This window comes from Aethina tumida, chromosome 4 (assembly GCF_024364675.1).
Source record: "Aethina tumida isolate Nest 87 chromosome 4, icAetTumi1.1, whole genome shotgun sequence".
NCBI lineage: Eukaryota > Metazoa > Arthropoda > Insecta > Coleoptera > Nitidulidae > Aethina > Aethina tumida.
This window is the reverse complement of record NC_065438.1, coordinates 813,128-834,977: the sequence shown is the minus strand read 5'-3', so window position 1 is coordinate 834,977 and position 21,850 is coordinate 813,128. Positions and strand designations below refer to the sequence as shown.

At 28.8% G+C, this 21,850-nt stretch overlaps 1 protein-coding gene across 1 annotated transcript in view; it reads left to right on the top strand.

Annotated features, from left to right (window-relative positions):
• Nucleotides 1–20,392: 20,392 nt before the first annotated feature.
• Nucleotides 20,393–21,850, top strand: part of LOC109603996 (probable cationic amino acid transporter) — a 36,979-nt gene continuing 35,521 nt past the window's right edge. Inside the window, exons 1-3 of the mRNA XM_049966519.1 lie at nt 20,393–20,505; nt 20,562–20,644; nt 20,703–20,892. The gene's annotated coding sequence lies outside the window, so the exon portion shown is untranslated. The remainder of the gene's footprint in view (nt 20,506–20,561; nt 20,645–20,702; nt 20,893–21,850) is intronic.

Sequence of the window (21,850 nt, the reverse complement as noted above, 5' to 3'; positions counted from 1 at the left end):
AATCACGCCCATTTCACTCAAAATTATGTTTTACAACTGTCTCTGTAAACTCACAAAAATCGTCCATGTTGTTTCTTAATTATGCCTTAATTACAATTAAAATTTATTTGCATCTATTTACATATTAAGACAATGCAAATAACATAAGTAGTTTTTTGTAAGAAATATTTATCTTCTGCAAATTTAAATAATGCAATTATTCCCCATTGTAGAGTTATTTATATTCGTTGAACATAGAATAGGTTAATTAAATAATCTACAAAAATGAATTACTTGTATTATATAAAAATTATTGATGTAATTATATTTTTTTATATAAAAAAGTAATGAAATAATAAAAATCCAGGTAGCTTTAATGTTTCTGAAGTTATGAGAAGCTTCCTTCCTCCTTTAAATGTTTTATGAAATTATAAACTTACATGGCTTAAAGTTATACTGTTTTATAGAAGCATTGTTTTATAAATCATAACTTTAAGTTTAATATAAGATAAGTTTGTCAAAAACATAGACCAAAGTTAAATTTAATAAATACAGGGTTTTAGGATAACCTCATAAGACACTCCTGATGTTATAGTTACAAAATGATTGACATGCTGAGTCTACTTTGGATATTTCTTTAACTGATAATATTTAATGTCTCTTCAAGAAGGTACTCTTATTTCCAGACACTCTGTGTAAGAAAATTAATTGTTTTAATATTAATATTAGACCAATATTATGAATTAATTATATCCTGTTTATATTTTGTAGAAGACAAAGTTCAAAATTTGATAGTTTCTATCTTTGTGAGCAATATTGTAAGTTCCAACATGTTGACGGATTATTTATGTTACTCCAACACTCGTAATCTGCAGCAGGAACAAGTAATTTTAGCTGTTCAATTACCACTACACAATGTTGAGGCTAATAATATTTGTTTGCGGATAATTAGTCGGTTTCCCAAGAATGAATGTGAAAGTATGGTTCTCAGATTTATTCTCATATATGACCTAAACACCTTATTATTTATTTAATATATTGCAAGATGAATTTAAAAAGATGGAATAATAAAATACTTTTGTCTTGTACTAGGTGGCCAATTAGTGGAGACCTAAATATGCCTAAAACACTCTTTGAATGGAGGGAAAAGAGGAAATTGGTAAGTTTTTAACACCACTGTCTTTATCACTGAATTTTTTTACACATTATCAATTAAAAATGGTAATTATTAATATTTGTATCAAAATGCTTTTAATATACATAAATGTGGGTCTTATCTTACTTTAGTAAAAAGGACAATTATTGAAAAAACAGGGTGTCAAAATTAATAAGAAAGAGTAGAATTTTGTGGAGATTTTTTGGGGACACCGTGTATATATAAGTTGCATTACTTTATAATTAGTATCATTATCGTATCAATATTTATAGAGCGTTTTATCTCGTTCTTTGAGAATCGGTCAAACGAATCATCTTGCACAGTAATCATGAGAAATCAGGACACAATTTCCTCGCATGAAATTGCCAACTGACGAATTAAGACATTAAAATTGCAAACTTTCGTGGTCAAACTCTTTATTTATTCATTACTCGCTGACGACCGCATCACCAATTATCTTCCCTCGTCGATGAACTAATACTTACTGGCGGTAATAAGGTCAATATTGTTATTAGCCGTTTTCCACACAAATAACATAAGTAATATCATTACATAAACCGATATTTTTGTTGAAGGTTGCTGAATGTAACGTACTAGAACACTTACTGACATTCATCCATCTGAATCGGCCTTACATACACCGGAATGTCCGACAAGTAATTCGCTTTTGCCCCCGAATGTTTATCTCGGAAATATTCAATTATTATTATGTTTTTGAGTGGCCTGCACATGAACGAGCATATAAATCTTACACCCCTTTACATTTCTAGATGCACTTCCTAGAGTTTTCTCTCGTGAATTATTTAATGTCGGTTTATCTTCCGGTGAGCAGATGTATCATATTTTCTCCAGGTACAGCATGATATTATGAGAGGACCTCGTTACGAACATGGTTCTGTAATTAATTTCAAGGGGGGTTTAAGATGAACATTACTGTCACACGGCAGTGGCATTCTACAATGGCACCAACTTCTTATTTATGTAACACTTTTCGCTAACTTCTTGCACACTTCTAAGAAAATCCCATACATATTCATGTATTAGTTAAGATCTGGATTGCAGTGCGGTGAATGTAGGATGTGTGAGCCAATCGAGAAATAATTTCGCATTGGATTACAACGAATAAACAATTATACGGATACAATACAATTAAAGTAAACATTTCTAATTAATTGTTTCGAGCGAGTATGCTAAATTAGATTTCATGCAATGAATCGACAATTACTATTACAAACACAAGATACTACAAAGTAAATACTTTTGTATTTATGCAACATATTATAAAATTTATCTTTATACTCTCGGTACACCTACAGTTGATTAAAGTCCCTCAGAATTTCTTTTATTCAAAGGATAATATTGTGAACTGAAAAACTTTTTATAAATTATACAATTTTCTTATTATATCTGTATTTTAAATACAGCCATTTTAAGATCAGTATAAAGAATATTAAAAAAAATCAATAGCCATTTAAAAAAGTCTTCAAATTAACTAATTTCAATATATTTTTTACTATATATAAATATATAAACAATTGATTTGACTTGAATTAATTAATTTAGTGATGGAACACGTTAACACTGCATAATTGCAGTGCTTCCGCAACACGTTTTTTTCTATAAATCAAACAAATCGGTGATTACAAACAATAAGTTTCACCAGACCAGTTGAAATAAATTGTTCGTACACACGATTAAACTTTGCTAACGGATCGCAAACAATGACTCGGATACAACACCAATTAAAACACACGTCGAAGAAAGTAATTGAGGAAGGAAAAAAATTACACGCATTGAAAGACAATTTCTCCATTTGGTAGATCGCGTGACGCAAATGTAAGGTTGCTGTTAAGAATTATAAAAAAACGGTTTGAATGAGGTACCATTTTACAATAAAAACCGAATCGGACTAGAGAGCGTAAAGTTATTGAACACTGTTATTTATCGAGTTCAAATTGTCCATGATTTATCGTCAACCGTGTTAATTATTTATTGCTAATCTTCATTGGCATGCCGAGCATGCAAAACATATTTAAATGCGTGTTGGGTTTTGTATTTGTTAATTAATGGCCTTTTACTTTATTTGGGATGGAATATTGCCTACACAAATAAACTTATCAGGACTTCGATCTATGAAGTAGTAGCCAAATTGTATTTATTATCAATGTTGACAAAATATTATTCATAAAAGTCAGCCTAAAAAAGGTTGAATATAATTTTATATTCCTAAAATGGAGCTGGAGGGCACAACACCACATACTTCAGAAAAATCTAATTAAATGTGTTGTTTGTTTGATAACATTTGTCAGATTTTTTATTATATTCTTCTGTCACATATTTTAAAATAAACATGAAGTAAATAAATAAAACTTTATAACTTCAGTTTGTTTCAACAAAAGTTAATAAGCTCAGCATTAAAAGACAGAGTTTTCATCTATCTTTTACATTTTACATTTTTTTATGTCAATCATTAGAAAGACCACTGCTAAAATGAGTAAGTAAGTGTTGTGATTAATTTTTTGTTGTCTTAAGTCCTGAATGGAATCAAATGTTGATACAATTAAGTCACACCAAATTGACTTTTTATTAATTTAAATTAATTAATATTTACATAATCTTAATTAAACTGGTTTTATTCAAGGTTAGGATAGGAATTGTTGGCTCTGGAAAATAAATTTTGTTTTAAAGAATTTAATTTAACACATTAGTACATTTACACTTTTTAAATATAATGGACGTTTTATCGATTATTTTTATCACTTTTTAAAGTTGTTGAAAAATGTCAAAAGTGGTTATTCACCCAAACTTAATTATTGTTGACATTTAAGATTGAATTAAATCTTTCAGTCCATTTTAATTTATGATCGATAGACTCAGTCAATATTAAATAATAATCTATTCATTCATGATTCTGCATTTATTGAATATAAATTAAAATTCAAATAATGATGGATGAGTCAAATAAATTATGTATTACATATTATTAATGTGTTTTGATTCACCATAAAAAAACTATTATAACCTAAGTATTATCGAATAAGGAAAGTACTTTCATTTAATTTATAATTTGTGGTAACCACACAAGATAATCAACAATGCAATGATGTATAAATGAAAATTTCAATTTAAAATCTTCACACAGTGCTATAATCAATTTTTTCCGTAATTAATGACATTAGTGTAGATAACCATCGCCTAATTGGAAATGATCAGCTCATATTATGTCTGGCTTGTGAGTGTGATTAATGATTGCTGTAATATCACTTTTGCAACCCAATAAGTAGAATAATTGATTACTATTATCATTGTAAAATAATTGAGAAAACCAGTTAAAAGAACGTTGTTCTTTTTCTGCTATCTAAAAATAGGTGGATAATTATTGTTATACTTCAATAAGCAGCGATAATTTCTTCATCGTGAGTTATTCGTGTAATTTGATTAAATTTGCATAATGTCCCAATACAACTTATTATTATTATTATTAATGAGAATTCGAATATTTAGATCACTTTTGGACTTTTAAAGCCACAAGTAAGATTTTTGTTATTGACACAAATTTTCAAGTAAATGGCCTAATAACATAAAAATTTGATTAGATTTACACACATCTGCACATAATATACATCCTCGTTAAGATGATTATTTCGCCATGTGTTTCAGAATGTTTATCATAAATAATTTAACATTAAAATAACACCATCGTTTGGCATTCAAATATTTAATGCCAACTTTATACATGATCTTAAATTTAATGCTGCTGCCTTTAATGTAATAAAAATTTTCATATTTCCATTTTCCTCGTTCCATTATTGAACATGTTTATGTTCCCTTTGGGATGTTATCAGGATGTTGATTCGAAAAATGATGGATGCATCAACGGATAATGGATTCAGGTAGTGGTGTTTTGCAAATGCATTCGGTATGGCAACGGCTTTAATGGAATACTGAATGGTTTATGAATCGATGCGTTCAACACAGTGATTGCTCCGGTGGAGAATTGTTGTTATATTATTTATTCTATTCGTCTTACAATCGTACAATCGGGCATCAACAGGTATTCAGATGATTTTGTAACTGTACGTGTGGCATTGATTTTAACGGTCGTCTACAATTGACTCCATTTTTGTTCGCTTTAATACAATCTTTTACAGTCACTTTGCAATATCTGAAACACATCTGTAACCAATACAAAAAAGAGAACAGATATCAGCACAATTAATTTTGATCTCAACTCTATTAGTATAGAATTGTAATTATGTTTTAGTTTACGTTAATTGTCACAAATCTAGATTTATTACAACGGTAGTTTTCTTAACTTTTTAATGTTAAATTCTATCACTTCAAGGTAGATTATTGGAATAGTATTAATATCATATTGAATAATATTCTTAAAGAGGATGTATCCATTTTTCTTTATTTATAAATATTTATACATCTCTTTTTAACCCCGTTGTGTACAACTTCTTTGAATCTTTGTAATTCTAATTTCCTTTCATTCCTTTGTATTATACAATATAACTGTGTATATGGGATTTTCTTTAAATTTCTTTTTTACTTTTTCCTTTGAATCGTAAGTTTAGTTCATTTTTTGATTTTACTAACACATTTCCATATTTTTAACTTTCTTCCTATCAATGTATATATTTGTTACTAAAATTCTGGTAATAAAAAATAAAATTTGAACACATACTTTTCCTGTAAAGCTTTTAAGAGTTTAAAGGATGGAATTTTTATATTATACATTCAATAAATCATTAATTTTTATCCATTTGTATCAATTCTAATTTAAGTTTAGTCACATGCATATTTATTACTACTAAGTATTAGTTTTTCTTGGAACACATTATTAAAGTAACCTAACACCAAGTCTGGCAATTAAAACAATAAACACCAAGTCATATAATTGACAATTTTCAACATTCTTCTTTAATCTAACTAATCACATTGTGAACTGGAATTCGCCTGGAGTTGATTACATGTCTAATTCTAGGAAATAATGCATGTTGGTTAAGACATCAAGTTACCCATACATGTGAGAATCTTCCAATTCCAATTATAATCGATTCATATTTGATGGGAATGAAATTACAATATGGTCAACTAGAGGGTGCATACACCTGCAAAATTCGCCGGTGCAAACAACCGAAAATCTCGACAGCTTACGCCCGATTTGCAGTCAGCAACCGTACAAGATTACGTTACCATTTGATGTGCATATTATCGAATTTATGTCAGGCTTCGTTGCTTTCCATGTTTACGAGTCGAAATAAATGTATGCAATCACGGCTGCTTATCGTATCCAAATTCAAATTTTGTTTTTGGTCTAACATTCGATTCCATGATGAATTTCGTTTTGGGTAAATACCCAATGGACCGTTGTTTCCATTTCCGACTGCCGTTAAAGGGGAACGGTTGTGCAAGTTTCTTTTTACCATTCAATTTATGGGCGGCGAATATTCTAAATAAATAAATTGGCGTCTTGTAAAAATGAAAGCTGTTGAATTGGCATTTTTCGAGCCGGCATAACGGGTCAGACTGTACGGCCTCATACATATTACATAATGCGAATTCATATCCCCAGGTGAAGGAAGTACGTATGTACTACAGCCGAACATGCTCACAAAGACATTTTAATAAATATATTTCGTAATGTATTGCTCGGATTTGCCAACTCGAAGAACTCGCTTTGCCTTACCATATTTTGTCAGTGCAAAAAATTACAAATGCTTAAGGAATACGCAAGTAGAAACCAGTGCTAGAACGATAATTTAACACAAACAACAACGACATAAAATGTATAAATAATACACAATTTTTGTATGTAATAAATATAAACAATTTTTTACTGTCAAAATTGATAAGAATAATAATAGAGAGCATTTTTTTGAAGTAATAATTCAAAAAAAATGAAAGTAAAATGAAATATTTTGAATTAAACAAATCGAATGACGCCCAACAAAATATTCTCTTTGCCTTAAGGGTTTATTTATTTTTAATTTTAAAATATGTCTGTATAACAAGATATTTCTTGTGAACCTCGGTTAATTTAAAAATCCATTTTGATTAATTAAATGTAGTCGACGTTGGGCGCCAAATTAATTTAAAAAATTGAATGGCGCCCAACGAATCAACAAAATATTCTTTTTGCTTTAAGGGTTACTTATTTTTAATATCAGATTCTTACAACTAATGATATATGACTGAAAAATATTTCCGTTTATCATTGATTAATTTAAAAATCCAATTTAATTAATTAAATGTGGTTAACGTTGGGCGTCAAATTATTTTAAAATATCGAATGGCACCCAACGAACCTACAAAATATTCTGTATTATTGTTTACTTTAAAAATAGATTTTAAATACCTTTTGTTTTTATTATAAGGGTTTTAAGCAAATTATTCTATAATTAATTAAAAAAAAATATTGAAATTTTGCCACATTTTTTCTTTCGTATAAATTCTGTATAGTATAGTACAATTTAATGACAATTTTAATTTTTTATTTAATTTGTAATAATAAAAATACTTGTTTTAAGTAGATTTTCAAGCGATAAATAATTTCTTCTTTCACTTTTATTGTTCTATTATTTAATGTGAATGTTCATTTATTACTTTTTTAACTATAAACAATGTTTTTAATGACTCTAATACATTAATAAGTAACTAAAAGTTAATTGTAAACTACCTATACCGTTTACATTTAGAATGTACAACAAAGACGTTATTATATATGTATATTTTTGTGTGTGTGAACTTGGTCAAAAAAGCTCATTATTCACTTTCAACTACTACTGTGTTCTTAAAACGGACTATAGACAGAAAACAATCTCTCTTGTTTCTTTAATGGTAGTTTTAATTTAGTGTTTTCTAGTGGTGATATTAAGAAATACGTATAATCAATAAAAACCTTCAATTAAGTATTTGCTAATACACTTTCCCAACTAATCAACTAGTTTAAATGAGTACTGCTATTTAAAAATAATTAATAAAAATATCTTGTTAGTTTTGTAACTGAGCATTAATGTAATCTCCATTAATTACAAATACGTTTCATGTTGTAGCAACACCTTTTATTATCTGATGCAGAAAAATGTCAGTTTATTTAATAAATTCATGGGTAAAGCATCCTCGATGAAATACAAGTTATTGAATTACGCAATCTTTGATGTTATCTTAATACAATTGCTTTCTGTCAGCTTTGCCAGACATAACTTGCTATTCTAATACAATTTCAGGAGTAGGAGAAAGTTACCATTGTTAGTGATAAATAAGATCCGTTCTCGGATTCAATTTAATAAACCTCATGTGGCAAAACAAATTATAGTCTTTAATTTATTTAGTTCCACCGTTAAATTAAATTAAAACATAGTTTTCTTCGTAAAATTAGGTTTTATTATGATGTTCTAATTCTATTTATTTTTACAACTTTTTCTTTTGATAGTATTCTGGTTTCCTTTCTGTAAAAACTGGTTGTCTGGTTTATAGTTCCTGCTAATTATTTATTATGAAACGCCGGCGAAATGACCATCCTTATTTTTATTCGTGTCTTCCTCACATAAAATATATATTTAAAAAAATTCCCACAAATTTTTAAGGCAAAAAAATTAAAAGGAAGATTAGAAATCCCGTTGGCTGTATTTATTATATTATCACGTTACAAAGTGGGTGTTTCAATTTCTGCTTTACAGTTTTGAAGCATTTCCTCGTTACTGTTATTTTGTGGAGAAACATATGCTTTCGTGCATTATTGCATTGCAATCAGTTAAACGCAGTGATTAAGCTTATTAAAAATAATTTAATGCATTGATTGGGATCTATACCACTTTATTATAACTGATCTGAATTTCGGTTTTACGATTCACTTTAAATTGATACTGTTGAGAGCTTTCAAGCATATAAAAAAGTTGATGCATAAAAGTAATGTTTTAATAAAAGTTAATATTACGTACTTTGTAAAATGCACTTTCGAATTCGCCTGCAAGGTACAGAAATAACTTATTTTTATCTCTCAAACTATCAACAGTAATAATAAAAAGGTCTTACGTCACTGTAAAGAAAAATAAGTAATAATAATTTTTAATGTGACTTAGAAAACCATATTATGTGTCTCTATTGTTGTTTTAATATTAGTGTTTGATTTAATTTATACCATATTTCATGCAGAGAGAAATTTTCTTTGTGCATATTTTCCTTACAATAGAATTTTAATATTGGAAAGCACTTTATGCATTTCCTTTTGGAATGTTAACATTACTTGTTATAAAAAGATACTACTATATTCTTTAAAGACTTTTTTGCATGTTTATGAATAATGCAACATTTGTTATAAGAAAGTCAGATTGAATAAATATTTATCATTCATTTTATGGATTATTAACTGCTATAAGTAGACAAAGTAAGTGTATCAATCAGGAAACAGTGTCACAGAACAATTTTTATGGGAAAGTAAGAAATTGTTTAATAAAAATAACAAATGTTCATTCAAAAAAAAAAAAAAAATAGAATGTTAACATTGTTAACACATAAAAAGATGAGATGAGATGAGAAAGAAAAGCATTATTCAACTTAATTCACCATTAAAGAAGATTTAGGTGGTTTACGAGTGTAAATGCTTAAGTATTTGGTTCATCTTCTTCCCAAGATTTTTTTTAACTAATTGGCCAGTATATTTAGTCATGATATAAAATTATGCTTTGAGATTTTCATATGACCTTGGCCTTGAGCATTTGAGCGTGGTGTATAATTTGGATAAGATGCAAAAAAATGTGTATAATTTAATGTTATGTAATTCAATAATAATAAAAAAAATCTTTCATATTTGTAACACAATCAATCTTCGCAGATTAAATTTATTTTGGGATAAATTTTGATTAATGAATCAGTAAGTTAGTTTACAAGAATTGTTCAATTACAAACAGTGTTTATAAATATAACAGGAAAGAAACAAGTTTATATTAGCATATTTATTACTGTTGCCTTTATCATAACTCTCATTCAATTTAAAGTATGTGAGGTTAATTAAACAAGATTTGTATTTATGTTTTTTAACCTATTTTCTGCTATTTTATTACTGAATACGCACATTTACACAATAAAGGCTTTGTTTTGGGCTTTTGTTCTCCATTTTCGTACTCGAATATATTTTTATTATTAGATTTCTCGTAAGGTATTTATAAAAAATATTTTAGGTTTCCCTAATTAACATATAACATTAATAAATTTTTATTAATTATAAAATGTTGTACACTAAACTAAATTTATTATTTATATTAAATGTGATTTCTAATTTTTTATTTTTAATGTTTATTATTGAAATTAACTTAATTAATACAATTTTTTAATAAATTAATTCTCTAATAATTAATTTAGGACTAATAAAGTGAATTTAATTCAAATTATTATAATTACTGAACATTTTATTGATTTTAAATTTCTTAATAATTATTTTTTAAGTTATTAAATATAAAATTTTCACACAAAAATTCATTATTAAATGGTACATAAAAATCTGAAAGAAAAAAATATTTTAATTTTTCATTATAATTTAAAATAATAAGTGGAATTTAATATTTTCTCATAATAATTAACATTTAAAAATGTGTTCAGATATTAATTATTATTGTAAAATTATTGTAATGACTGAACATTTTATAATACGAAATAAAATTTTAAATATCACATTAATTTATTTTATTACAAAAATAAAATTCACTCATAAAAATATTTTTTTATAAAAATATTCAGTACATAAAATAAATATAAATACATTAAAAATTTTATTCAATTTATTGTTAATTTAATTATTTTATTATTTAATTTAAACATAAATTCTATTAACAATTTCTGTGTGGAAATGTCGGCCCAAATTGATTGTTTAAACTACATAAATACAAAATATACAGAAATGCTCTAATTTAAGTTGTTTAACTAAGATTGGTGATAGAACGTTAATGCATGTAACTGAAAGAGCCGTAATGTTGACCAAAACAATAATCAAATGAACCCGGAAAGCAAATAATCGACAAGACACACATTCCTAAGTGGGCATTATGCAATTTATAAAGGCGCACTTTCATCAGGAACAGAGCTAGAATCGCAGAAGACCTTACCGTTGAATCCATCCGTCCAAAATCGCACGACGTATACAACCACAAACACACAACCACCCCGGCTCAAAATCAATTCAATTCACTGGTCTCGAAATGAAAACAAACACACGCACGTAGTACAAGTTGGGTTCGGTTACATTGTAATGGAAGCACACACAGTTGGAAAACAGCTGAGCTGGCCGAAAGGAGAGGCAACCGGAGACCGGCTTAATAATAATATGGATGGCGGGCCTCGAATGTGTTCTACGACTGGTCGTGGTGTTCAGCCGGCGAACGTTGATATCGTGAAGGAGACTGAACGCCTGCAGGCTGCAGCACACCGCTGATATAATTCGTGCATACTTGCACCGGTACCTACTCAACTTGAACTCGATGCCGCAGTGCCCATTCATAGATGACCTAATAGGTTTCACCTACCATGGTGGTAAGATTTTTACTATTCACCATTTTGTCCTTTACTTTTATTACACGGTGCAATGGAAGAAATTGTGTGAAAGTCTTCGCCGGTACTTCTGGTTTATGCTCAAACCAACTACATTTTTCTAAACATGGGGTTTTAGTTAACATTTATTAGTTTAGGCTGTGTCAGAAACTGTTAATTGCACTTGATTTTAATCAAGGAATCGTCGGACCCTTTTAACAGGTAGTTAACCCCAAAAATGTACTGTTGCATGTGCGTGCCCCACAACTAAGATCTTATCACTAATCATGGCTCTTCATAAAAATTTTAGCAAAATTGAATTTCTCCCGTATGGAAACGGCAAAAATTAATTTTAATTAATTAAAATGAAACGAAAACTATAATTTTAAACATGTATTTTTAGTATAATTTAGTTTTTTCATTATTTTTTTTTTAATTCTGTGTATTACATTACAATTAACATTAATATTTTCTTCAAATTATGTTTAAAAAGTATAGTAATTATTAATACTTTCAAGTGTGATAAATTAGTTATTAATTAAATTAGTTAATAATTAATTATTAAAGAAATTATAAATTTTCTAAATATTCATTATATTTTAGCCATTCATCTGTATATTTTAATTCATACATTTAATATTTAATTTTTTATATACAATGTTATTTAAGTTTATTTTAAATAATACGAAAAATTCAAACAGAACAATTAATTAAATGTTATTATTGTAATATTATAATAATTTTATTATTTATCTACAAACAGAGATATTTTATTGATGAGATATTCTACAAATTTTAATCTAGCTGAAATTATTATAATTTGCTAATCAATTATAATGCACCAAAGACTTTCAGTTATATTTGTGATGAAATTACACGTAATTAATTCTGTAACTTATAGGCTAGAAGGTTTCCATTAAGAAAAGAAAAAAATGTGAGTTCTTTGCGTGTGAGTGTCGTAGAAAAACTTTTATCTTTCCGTTACAAGAAAGAAAAGAAAATTAAATTTTCGTGTGTCAATGATATTGAAGGAGGAACATGAAATTGAAACAAAATTATCAGGGATGCTGGAGTCGGAGACGTTGGGTAACTACTGAAAGGCAAAAAATTCAGCTTTATTTTCATAGTTTTTTTTTTGTGTGTACCTTTCAAAGACAAAACCTGCTGAAACTAGTATTTTGGAATCAATATATTCTGACTAGTTTAATATATAATAAAATTGCTTTTGGGTGACATAATTAACAAAACAGAAAATAAATAATTAAATATGTCATCAATGTGAAATTTAATATCTATCATTTATGAATGTATGCCACAAAATTGCTGACAATTTTATGGAAATTGGGCAATTTAAAATTGAGCCTGTTCAATCAGGCTTTGGAAAATTAAATTGCTTCCCTATCTTTCATTATTTTACGTATGAATGATATTATTTTGTATTAAAACCCTTTATAAAACTTTGGATTAACTTTAAAATTATGGGTGGTCCATTTTATTAGTACAGGTTTAATTTAACACGAACATCACTTATTTTCTAGTCTGTTATTGTTAGTTCAGTTACGAAAATTACAATAAAAACATGAACAACAAATTATCTGCCTTTTGTACCGAGTTTGAAATATGCAAATTAGTTTACTAAATATTAATTTTTCACTGAAAGCTTTGCACGGTCACGCGAACCACATTTATTCGACACAATATTTCAATTCACAATTTGTTATTCTAGTAAAAATTCACCGTGACATTCAACCATTTTTACACGAATCAAATGTTGGCGAATAAATTACATGGTGCATTGAAATTTGCTCACATCATGCTGCTACATCAGGAGCATTATTCATTTAGGTGTGACCGTGGCAATAATTACAAACAATCGCAGTTTAGCTGTATTTTATATAAATCCATTATAATGCTGCGTTATGTATATTAAATAATGACCTATTGTTGCGTATACAATGCAATACATCGGCTTGCAAGTGTTGAACAGCTATGTGTCGGGTTTTATTGAGTTGTCTTATTAATATACAGTGGGATTCACATAACTCATTCATTAGAGGTCTATACAGAACTAAAAGAGATATCAATCTGAATATAAAGAATAAACAATATGGTGGATGAAGTAGAACTTCCATGGAGAAGCTTTTTAATTTACTAAAGGGGCTCGTCTTTAAGTAAGATTGACTAGGAAGTAGGAAGTCAATATGTAAAATTCCACACGATTCACCCTAAAGTCATCAAAGCCTTTCTTGGGATAAATGGTGTTGCGCCACCTTCAATCCATTGCTCAGACAGGCGAGAATTGTCGTAATCAACCCATTGTTAGTCGCATTTAACAATTCAATCAATAAAAAAAAGACTCATTTGCATTGTGTGCAAGGAGAGAATTGGCAATTCTCAAACGTTTCAGTTAATTCATGTGAATAACTTTTTGGTGAAATTCATTGCATGGAAGTCTTTCCACTAGTTGATTTTTCATAGTTTAATTTCTAGATGTTTCATTCTTAAATGGGCCACACTGTATACATATATATTAAAATTCTTCTGAGAAATACAAATTTGACCATACAGTCTTTGTTTAATGTTAACAATAAGGAAATTTTATTGCTAACTTCAGGTACAATGGTGGGCAAGAAAAAAACACACTTTATTTATTACTATTTATTGTTAATTGTATAACAAAAAAGTAAGAAAAAAACATATAGAATATTGAATAATATTTTTTACATTGACTGGACAAAATTTAAATTAAATACTTTAAATACTGGTACCATTTCTCTGACCATCACTGCACTTCTGCTGAGAGTGATAAGACTGAATCTTCCACCAAATTGAAAATAATTTCAAGTATATTACATCGTATAATACGTAAAACCGCCAGCAGGTTATCAGATCTCCTGACACCTTTATTGAAACTTTTAATATAAAACGCAGCTTTATTGGGTGAGACTGCCAAGATATTGAAATTGACTTCAGCATTCACCCTTTTCCATTTTATATTCATATTAAAAAGACCCGTTGAATGAGCACAGAAATGGTGGAACACGATTTGACATACCAAATTCCATTTTACAAAATCTTTTCGCCATAATGTCTATGTAAAATAACAGTCCCAAACGCAAAACTTAATTGTTACGCAACAACCAGAATTGTGTGCATTAATTTAAATGTGCACCGAATTTAGTTTTTATTGTGGCCAACTAGGTATGACAGTAAAAATGTTAATGAAGGTCGCCACAATTACACGTTTAACGGTTCCAACCGAGCCAGCCATACAATAATTACAACTCCGTTTAATAAAGATTCTTGACTTTTCTCAAGGCACTTTTATTATACATAATTTACCCGGATGCTTTTGTGCCTCATACGACTTTGAATATAATACACACACACACAGCATGTCATTCAAACACGGTGTATAATTTAAAAATCAGTGATGTGTGTAATCAAAAAACGATTAAAATAGCAGGATATTTGCATACGTGATACCATCTTAATAAAAATCCATTAATTAAAACAAGAAAACTACCTGCCCACTGCAATTTCAGAGTCTGAGCTTATTTGAATTCCACAAGAAATAAATACGTCGTTAAAAAGTGAATGAAACCTAACTGTTAATCACAATGGTATTGATCTGAGCCGTTCGGTTTGCTTTCTTCGCAGTCCTCCATAAAGGCAGATGTTGAACCGACGAGTTCAATATTGTTTGCTCCTGGTTATTGTCCCAGGCACAATTAAAATATCTGGTTTATATATCCTTTATGTGAGCCTGATGTGGGTTATTCGTCATTTTATGTTTTTAGAAAAGGAATAGAAATTTTATTGTTGTTTTTATGAAGGTACTTTTGTTTAACAATTAATAATTTGCAATGTACATTTTATTTACAAAGAAAACATTTAAACCTCTGTTTATTAATATAAAAGTAAAATATGAATGAATAATAAGATTTTAAACGACTTTCATTATTCAAATTTAATTTTATTTTTTACATTCTCTACATTGTTCTAAATTTTTGAAAATTAAATAAAATTGAGAATTTAAAATAAATATATGAAGAATATTTGAATATTTGAAAAGAATATATATGTTAGATTAGGTTAAGTGAGGTAGGTGAAGTTAGGTTAAGTTAGGCTAGGTTAGGTTAGGTCAAATCATGTTATATTAGGTTAGTTTATTCAGAAAACTGTATTTAGGTTACTTAAGGGAGTCAAATAAATTGTGATGTAAGTAATAGATTTACGTGACTCTGAAATTCACATCTGCTTAAATTGTATTGGGCATTGTCAATTTCTATTATCCACCGAATTTGTAACATAAAGCAACATTAATTATAGACCTCCAGTTGAATAATCGTTTTATCTCACACACGTAACGTTCATTATTAGTGGTAATAAATGTTAGCGAATCGTTCAGTCTGTCAAACGCGTTAAACTCGTGCGATGCCGATGCCTTTAATGCCGCAGTTACGCCACTTATGTAACGCGAAAGTTTGGCGCTCCGTTTACATTCTTGAATAAGACCCTCGGGTTATCAAATAACGGTTGTCTGTGCTCACTTGCCACATTATTTTGGCTACAGGTGCCCAACGTCGATGGTTATCATGTATACGAGCAGCTTTTTGCATTCCTTCGTACCCTGTTTTGGGTGTTATAATGTAATTGGGTAGACGTAATTACTTTTCTGGACAATTAACCCTATCAAATTAATTTTATATTCACTCGATTTATGTAGAAAATATTTTCAGCAGTTTAAAATATTCTTCCTGAAACTTGTTGCTGTTTTATGTGATTTATTTTACCTAACACTGTTTGTTAGTGAAACTTTATGTTAAACGTGGTGAGTGGAAGGAAATCAAAAAACCTAAAACTGCCTTATGCATTATGTTCCTTATCCACTTATTTTATTTCTTGATAGTTTTATTTCATCATGTAAAACCGTGTTGTCTTCCGCAGAAATGCGAAGTAAGGAAACGTTTCAGACAACAATGTGGATTTTTTTTCTTTTTCTGACGTTGTCTAAATTGTATTTAACTTTTCCGCTTTATTTTATGTTGTTGGAAAAATATCGCATGTTTTATGTGTCAAAATTAATTTGGTATACTGACTTAAAATATGGAAACAACGGTTGAAATAAAATTGTTATTATATCATCACTATAATTAAAATATTAATCTCGGTTTTAAAATTCAGAAGATGTTACTAAAATAATTTTTTTAATTGAGTTTTAAACAGAAATTACATAATATATCATATTATTAGATGTACTTAAACTCTCTTTGTGTAATAAAAACTAATTTCTCTTTACAATCCCTTTCATACAATTGTTTTGAGTTGCCTTAGGCTGAATGTACATTATAAACTTTTTAATGCTGCAATTTTTAACGTACCTCTTCCACAATGTTATTTGGGCAGGTCCCATAAACAAAGAAAGTGACAAATTGCCTCAATATTGATATCGAGGCATTTTGTTTTTATTTGACAAATTACGAAAATTAATTTATGTTCCAGATTCTTATCAGAATATTTTATGGACGCTAAAGTAATTTTCTACCTCAAATTATGACATTAAAATGTTAAATTAAACTAATTTTATTTATAAATATTGTAGATTATTATTTTACCCATATTTTGTTTAAAAATTATACATGTTATTATGTGTCTTTAAAAACTTACTACAATAATAATATAGAATTTAATCTTATTGAGAACCATGTGAACTTTTCTTTGATCTCCAAAGTTCAAAGTTGCCAAGAATCAAGTGAATCCTTTGTCGACCTCACATACTCAACCATTGTCACACGATCCAACACAACCATGATCGAGGAAACTTGTTACTTCCAGTTAGCAGCAACATAAATTAACAGTGCTGTTTATACAGAACACCGAATGGCAATTTACGTTCCGCTACTAATGAATGTAATTGGTGATGCCCGGCAATTTGTCGCGGGCCGACCGAAGAGGCGTCGCGGCGCCGTTGTACGCCGCTCCACGTTCGGCGCTGCGTCGATATGCTTTATGGATGACGTCATCACTGCAGCCCGTCCACGTTTCATGCGATTACAAACACGCCGCACGGATCTGCCTGCACCTGATTCCGGATTTGAGTTATGTCGTCGACTGACGGGGAATCGTTCGTCGTCGTCGTCGGTGTTTCTTCATTGATAGCGGGATGCTGGAAATCTGGGGCTGGGATGTTAATTGAGTCTCGATTCCCTGCATGCACGACAAATCAAATTTCAAACCTGTTTTATGAGCAGATAAATTATATTACGAAGTCTGATCAATTAAAATACGTTAATCTAAACATATTTAAATTCACCAAAAATGGGAAATTTATTAAAAAAATAAATAAATGAAACACATTCCAATAAAAAATATGTTTCTTCACTGAAAAATCAGTACAATTATTGAATTTTTCAATTGATTTTTATTCTGGAGGAAGATCATCATTATTTTATCCATTGATTTGTGTCTTTAAACTAATTATTTTTTTACTTATTTTATTTATTATTATTTATTTTATTATTATTACTATTTACCTGCGATGTTTCTAGAAGAATTAAATAACTATTACCAATTGGTTCCATTTGATGTAATTTTCTTCTGTTAGTTTGACCACTGAAAAAATGTGTTGGAATGAGAAGTGATTTTTTTTATTTGATTGACTATTGCAGTGATTAAAACTTAATATAATTGGAAAGAGAGAATTTTATATCAAAGTTTTCTCACCCTTTATTATCTGAAAGCTTTCAAGACATTGTTGCTTTTCAGAACCAAATTTTATACACTTTCCAATCAGCCATTTATTTGGAAAATAGTACAATCATTTTATTTTTACCATTTCTTAATAAATAATAGAAGTATTTCTAAAATGTTGGCTTAATTGCATTTTTTAGAATGCTTTTTATGCCTTTTTTACATTTTTAAACTTTTTATAAACATACTACACTAGAATACTTAAGAAAACTATCTTTTCAAATATAGGTATTTTATAACTGGCGCATTCACCATAAATATAAAAGTTTATTAATATTTATTTATACATATTTCATTTGGAGGAGTAAGAGTTTAGTTGGTAAATTAAATTAATAAAAATAAAGGATTCGATATATTTTCTTAATTATTGCTTTTTGTAAATTATTTATTCATATAAAGGACACAATAGGAAACGAAAAGTTGATGTACACAATTAAGACACAACACCCAGAATTAGTGCAAATTGTTCACATGAAAGCAAACAATAGTCCACAGAATATGCATATCAATTGACAATAATAGAAGCAAATTAACTTGATGCACAAAATAGACAGCAGTAATAATAAGTAATTTATGCTTTGACAATGAACGACATCATATTTCACAATTATTGTCCTAGGCGAAAACAAATCCCAACCCAGTTCATTATTAGGGTCGGATTTAATTACTTTTGGCATTAGTCCAGGTAAAATATAATTAATACAAAGATTCAATTTGCCGGATTCAGAACAAATTCGTGTTCAACCGAAAACGTTAATGTTGTAATGGAACCGCAAGTTCAATTACTAAATATTAATTATTCTTCGACGAAAGTTTACGACCACCATCAAAAATAAAATTAAAATCAGGCCTCTGCTGATGAGGGATCATGGTGAATATTTTAAGCAAATCGATACGTACGTGAAAGGAATATAAAAAAGTTCAAAGTAAAAGTCCAAGAAGAGAACAATAAACTTGGGGAAGGTAAAAAAGTATCATTATTGAAGTTACAAAGTTTTCAAAGTAAATAATCTAATAAAAATTAATAGGACTACTTAGATATTAGTTAATAAATAATAATTATAAGATTATGCATTAGTAATATTTTATATTTTTCAGTTGAACAGAAGCAACATAAGCTGGATGTCACAAAACTTTGGATTCGTCAGTTTAAAAGGGACAATGAAAGTATTGAAGATGAGTATCAAATTCGTCCTGAAACTTACAACAACTAAGAAATTAAGCAATGTCCTGAACGAAATTCTCGTGGATTCCATGTTTGGAAATAGGCTAGTTTTGTTTCCTCATCACTCATAAGACCACACGTCGAATTAGACGCTCAAAGGAAGTGTCAAAATGTAAAATAGGCTATAATAAAGTTTTGGCTGATCACCACACAAGACTTGAGACGAAAACAAAGAAAAGAGTAGTTTTTCAGCCAATTATTTGTAAACTCAAGCTATATTAAATAACAACAAAACCTCGTTTTTCATGAGGAAATAAGAAACAAAATTCGTTACGTCAAGTAAGTTTTTACCCTCAAGAAGTATTCTTTAATCGATAATCTTTATTATAATATGAAAAGCATCGAGCTGAAGGGAGACACTTTAAAGAAATAAGCACTTTCCTTAATGCTGGTTTCGTGCATATTTTATTCCACTACCAAAAACGCAATATCCTTCGTCACATGATATTTTGATCACAAGTCAAAATACATATGTATGTTTCCTATAATTATATACAGGCCCGGAATAGGAAATTTGAGAGGATGAACTGAAATAAATTTAATATACACGTCTTTTTATATTAAATTATGCTTTATTCCTGATGAATCGATAAAATAGTCATTATATTATTAATTTAATTTAGAATATGTTGGATATATTGATTAATCAATACACATTTGTTATTAATTTGATTCGATTATTGTAGTATATTTTGTGCAGAACGAGTTTCCTGATGGGTAACGGGTAACATCACATGCCCCGACTCACAGTCATTTATTCAGGTTAGATCCCCAGCGATTGTGACTCCGGTCCCAGCCATTCCATATGGTAAATTACGTAATTACACAACAGGAATTGCGACACGGGTATCGATTTAGGTGGGTAGGTGTCGCCGAAAAATCGTGCAACCGAAAAATAATTAATGAAAATTGAAATAGAATAGACGGCGGAAAATTCATTCAAACAACAACACCCTCGTCGGAGAGAGAGGATCGATCTATATTTCAGAAGGCCTAAGCCAGTGAGTATACGCCGTCGTGGTCGATAGCAACTCTCTCTCGCAGCGTTTCAGGCTTCAGTTTCAGGCTTTCAGTGTCGAGTCGCTGGCTTTCCTGCGACACAGGAACCGAACACACCGCCTGGAATTATTCAATTTCGTGAGTGATGATGTGCCAATCCAGCATAATTATTGTTTCCTGTTCGATGCACGGGATTATGTGAAGTTGTTGAGTGAAATAGTTGTAGAATTGACCTCCGACTGGACGCAAAGTAAGTGGGAATTTCTGTTTCGTTTAGGTTAGACTGTCAAAATATAATAGGAAGTTCTGCGGCACCTTTCATCAATTCCGGTTGTGCAACAGATATTTCTCATTAATACCAACGTTATTTTACATCAAATATAAGTTTTTCCTATTTATAAATTGACAATTTAACACTTAATTATTTGTAATTATTAAATAAAAGGAAATAACTAAATAACTTGTTAAATTATCTACTTAAAATAATTAAATAAGTTTAATTTCAATTTCAAATTTTATTTTTTCTTTTGTTAATATTATTTTGAATTATTACTCTTTTTCAAAATTTGCCAAATGTTAGTTTCAATTTATGGACACTTAAGTTAGTTTTTCTCTATCTGATGTAATAATCTTATTTCTCTATATTTAGAAATTATTTAATATATTTTGCATAAAAATAAATACTTGATTAAAAGGAATAAATTAATTAGAAAAATAAAATTTTTGCCTCTGTCATAAACATGAGGACCGCCAAATTGAATAAAAAATTATTTTATTATTAAAAAATATCCTAATCAGTTTTTTCCACGTTTTGACTGTAAAAATAATTTATAAAATATACTACATTCTATATATTTTTATTTTTAATAGAATTTTTATGATTTTTACTTCTTAAAATAAATATATATCATATTTAACATGTTTAATATTAGATTTAGTTTGAAAATTATTTATATTATTTTTATCAATGTACAGAAAATATTTCTAGACATCTAAATTGTATTTCTGTTTTAAGTTTTTGTAAAAAAATCTGTACAAAGTGGTGAAGTGGATAAAAATAAACTCAGACAATTAGAACATTTTTTCCCAGACTTAATTAAATATTAAATGTACTAACCTAGAATTATTAAATAGCAAAATTAAATAAAAATTAGTATTATAAGTCAATCCACTAATTTTTTATTAGAGGAAATAATACATTGTAGCAT